General features: G+C 40.6%; 2 long non-coding RNA genes across 2 annotated transcripts in view; both read right to left on the reverse strand.

Annotated features, from left to right (window-relative positions):
* The window catches only part of LOC123966394, a 1,903-nt gene extending 863 nt beyond the window's left edge, over positions 1-1,040 (reverse strand). Inside the window, exon 1 of the long non-coding RNA XR_006823971.1 lies at positions 343-1,040. This is a non-coding gene — a long non-coding RNA (uncharacterized LOC123966394). The remainder of the gene's footprint in view (positions 1-342) is intronic.
* Positions 1,041-3,354: 2,314 nt separating this feature from the next.
* Positions 3,355-4,340, reverse strand: LOC123966396. The gene is made up of 2 exons (XR_006823972.1): positions 4,203-4,340; positions 3,355-3,934 (listed from the first exon to the last, which is right to left on the reverse strand). It is a non-coding gene; the product is annotated as an uncharacterized LOC123966396 (long non-coding RNA).
* Positions 4,341-4,577: the final 237 nt, after the last annotated feature.

The raw sequence follows: 4,577 nt of genomic DNA on the forward strand, positions 1-4,577 counted from the left end.
CCCTAATTCTTTTTTCTTCTTCTTCTGCCTGTACTGGCCCTTGACTGCACTTACTTATATCTTTCTTCCACTTGCTGTATACGTTTCTTCATCTGGGGGTATATCTATTTAGACCTTATCTAACAGGATGGGCTCTTTCATTATTCTGTCTCTGTGACTACTTTTCCTTCACTAAAGGCTATATAGTATGTCAATATTATCTAACTGTTGGTCAAACTGTTTCTCCCTATTTTCCCTTCATTCTGAGTTTTCTCTATCTCTTATCTGACGTCTTTTATTTTATCTTTAACTACTTAGTTGTGCTGTTACCACATATGTTGCTGCCACAGCTCCTTTGACCACCTTTGCAGCTAATATTTCTTTTTTCTGCTCTTTACCATTTAATTTCACCTGCTGTGTGCCTCCCAGGACAGCCATCGCACACTCACTGCGAGCAAACACTTACTCTCTGGAAACTTTAGAATTTGGTCGGCCTTCATGCCTCGAAAAGGAAAATGACATTTAATTGTAAAGCCACACGACCAAGAAACTAGAATGAAACAATTCATTGAAAGAAACTCAGGCAGCTCCCCTTGTTTCTATATCAAAGAGCTATTCAACTGAAAAACCATCAAAGCAGAGTTTGCTAAAAATAACTATTAAAATATCAAATTGATTTTCTCACATCTAATAGAAAATTGATGGCTCTCAATCCCTTCTCTAACTTAAATCCTTCATAGATAACACCTCACATTGCTGCTTATCAATCTGAACTTCTATGTTTCAATAAATTTGCAAACTTTATCAGATGTCATCATTTTTCTAGTTTTGTTCCTTCTCCTCGACCAAAACGTGTCTTCAGCCTGTTATTCTGAACTAAATTTCCTTTATTATCATAATACTTCAGTAGGCTGTTTCAACTGCACTTTTCTTTTCTGTATCCAGCAGTCATTGCTGTTCTTTTACTAATCTGCTTACTGTCAAGCTGCTATTGGTTCAAAAAACTTTTATAACTTCTGTTATTATTAACTCATGAGTAACTTGCCATAACGTGTGTTGTTATACTAAGGTGCAACAGGTCACAAAACTCTCATAAGTTTTGGTTTAGGGCTGAACTGCTCTCTTTTTCTCTCTCTCAGCCTGCTGTCCTCCCCCACATGGACACTCACACAGCTGCACCTCAGCTCCTGCTCTGTTCCTCTCTGCTAGCGTGAGCAAAACTCCTTTTTTTCTCTTTTCTCTTCCAGTCTTCGTTGTTCAGGCGTGGACTGCCACTTCAGAACTTTATTTTGCACATAGCTTTATCACAATTCAATCTGAGACTTTTACACTATACTAGTCCACATTCACTATTTCATCAATATATACTCATATATCTATTACTTTATAACTCCTTCCATCAACTTCTTATACTTATTTATATCACCATATCAACTCTATTCATCTGTTATCCTTAAGCTTTATGTTAGTTTAATATTAGATCAGTTATTCAACTGTCATTATTTTATACTTTTTATCTAATGGTCTTAAACATGAGGCTTCAAGACTCAAACTATTAGTATTATTATTTTAGGCCTTGGTAACATTTATATGCACTTTTTCTTAACACACGGCTATTAACTATATTTTCAGCATTATTTACATGCACGTACGTCTCTGACTCCTATCTCCTGCCGGCTTCTGACTTAATATACATTACCTAGGCTTTCAAATGGACTTGTCTGATCCACTTCCTCAACACAGGCCCAGTTTACACATAAATAGCCTCTCAATCCACTTCATCGACATGAGGGCTTAGACAGAAATGATTCACTTCCTCAACACAAAATCTGTCTTTATAAATCGCTACTCAATCCACTTCCTCAACATGAGAGCGTAATACTTCTTTAAGCTCGCTTTATTCTCCTACCCTGCCGCAGTCCTATTTAGGCTCCTAGCGGTAACGTGCTATAGCACATCCGCCCGTTCAGTCCGAACCTACCATCGAAGAGCCCCAACACTCAGTTGAAATCCTGCGATATAAGTCCGCGGTAGCCACGTGATGACTATTTTATTAGCCAACTTGCCCATTTCAGCCCAGACCTAGTGAGTGAAGCACCCCAGCACTCAGCTGTGATTCTGCAATCTCCAAATCCGCGGTATCCGCAATGGCTTAAATTCTTATCTCTTCATCAGCTCACTTCGCCTATGCAGTCCTGTTCTGATGGGATCGAAGCTCCCCGACACTCAGTCGAAGCGTTGCGATTCTTAAAAACAGCGGCTGGAAAACTCTTACTCTACTTACCCTTAAAAGCAAACAATTAAACACAAAAAGCGCATCTACTCTACTAGCTTTACACACTTTGACATGGACATATTCCGCACCATGGTTCACACACACACATGCAAATTTAGCTGCTGTTGCACTTTGCCTGCATTTAGATTTGCACCCATCTCTGACACCCTAGTTGTTCTCAATCTGTATCTGCTCTGTCTTTTTTAGTGAATTTAGTTCATTTTTAGTGAATTCAGTTACATTTTTAACAATTTTCCTTAATTTTTTGTACTTTAACTAGGTTCTAGAGTGAGGAAGCTTTCAGAAACTTCACCTGGGCGGAGAATCCTGTACTCAGACACACTATTATGCAGAAATTTTAGAAAAAGGTTTTCTGCTTACCTTTCTAAGTACGCGTATGTGTCTCTGAGATACAGGTTGTCCGTCTTTGGTCAAGGTCATCCTGCCCCTGTTCAACTCTCCTGGCTCGACAAGTAATGTCGTGTAAAAATTCAAGACTTGGGCCAGATAAGAAAGCTTGAACCTTTACCAACATTTTTATTATCAACAAAAACAGACACCAATTAGAATCCAAAAGTTCCACCGGAGTGAGTCAGAGATCGCTGCAAAATAGAGTCCCATTCTGTTACCAGAACAGAGACCCGAGTCCACATGAAAACCATGTAACGACTGACTTTCACCTCCTTTTCTAGCTCTGTTTGTTGGCTTCACATCATCTCTTGGCTCTCTTTCCTGCTGCACCTGAATCAGTTTTTTCCCTGACTGCCTGCTCCTCCTCTCTGTGTCCTCTGCATGCACTCTGCTGATCATACTATTTCATCCATAACCTGACTTTAGTGGAATAAACTGGTGTTGTTTGTGCTCTGTGCTGGAAACAGGACATTCTTACTGTGATGGACTATATTGATGTATGTTTTGTAATACAACTCTCACAAAATCTGCTTCTAGATTTTCCTTTGTAAGTGTTTTTGATGCTATCTTACTATCTTACTGTGCTCCCTCCCTTTTCTCCCAAAACACAAGTGCCTGCTCTCACACACATGTGCTACTGCTGAGCCTGGACAGTTAGATACAGAGAGGAGCACACACACTCAGAGCTGTAGAGTTTTCACACTGTGATCTAACTTTACACTAGAAAATAACACTTTACATGATGACAGTGTAGACCACCATCGCTCTAGTAATTAATGAGAACAATTCAGGCTATAAAGCTCCAAAATAATTCACAACAGTTGCCAGTCTCGTGGCGGCGCTAAAAGAGGAATCACCACCAGAATCTAACTATCCGACACCACCTGGGGACTTCCATCCCAGGAAATGCTCTTTATTAATAATCAGTAGCTGGAAGCGCCTGAAAAGAGGATGGTGAATAATACAAATAAATAATCAAATTACAATGGAATAGTAGTTTTTACAAGTTTTACAAGTTTGGCAAACAAGTTCTTTTATTTTTAACAACACACTCCCAGTTATTACTTATTGAACCAAACAAAAAAGCGGAGTGGGCTCCAGGGCCAGCTGTGGGGAGGCACTAACTAAGAGTGTGCTCCAGGGGTGCACCAGCTTACCCACCGCATGTGCTCACTGCCAAATGGGGCCCCAGTGGCATTAACACTACAATCAGTGAAGGAACCCAGACCAGCGTGCCCAGCCTCCACCAAAAGCCGAACACTAGCACCACTGAAAAGAACAAAACAACAAGTTAAATAAAACAACGGACCAGTTGGTTATATCTAAAATACAAGCATAGTCAACTAGGGGAGAGCCAGTTGGAGGCACTACAGCCAGAGTGGACCGGCAGCAATGGTTAAAATCCTAATTTTACAAAAGGCACAACAGCAGCCGACAGCCTACAATTACAAAAACACATACATATAAACAGATTTATAAAAGCAGACACCTCAGGTATTTATCATACCCTACTTGTTGCTCCTCAAGCTTCTTGTACCTTAACACAGGGTGCTGTGTGAGGAACAATACATCACGCCACTCCAGACAGGGAACCTTGGAATCAGCCAAACTAGACGTCAGAGGGTTCATGTGGCAACAAACAGGCAGCCATGATACTGCAGCTGCTTTAAATAAGCTCAGCTAATGAGGGGGTTTGATCTGGGTGGAGCTAATTTGATGCTCCAGAGGTGCGTTCAAGAGCAAGGCTAAAAACCTGTAAGCCTGCATAGAAAACACACAGCACTACAAGTAATTAAAGCCTCCACACGCAGATAGATAAAGTCAGAGCAGACAGAAACAGGCAGAGAGAGACAGGTGTAGGTGTGTCTGAAGGGAAAAGGTGAGCAGATCACTGTAGTTTGTGAGTAAACAC

Source organism: Micropterus dolomieu, unplaced genomic scaffold (assembly GCF_021292245.1).
Source record: "Micropterus dolomieu isolate WLL.071019.BEF.003 ecotype Adirondacks unplaced genomic scaffold, ASM2129224v1 contig_13338, whole genome shotgun sequence".
In the NCBI taxonomy this organism is placed as follows: domain Eukaryota; kingdom Metazoa; phylum Chordata; class Actinopteri; order Centrarchiformes; family Centrarchidae; genus Micropterus; species Micropterus dolomieu.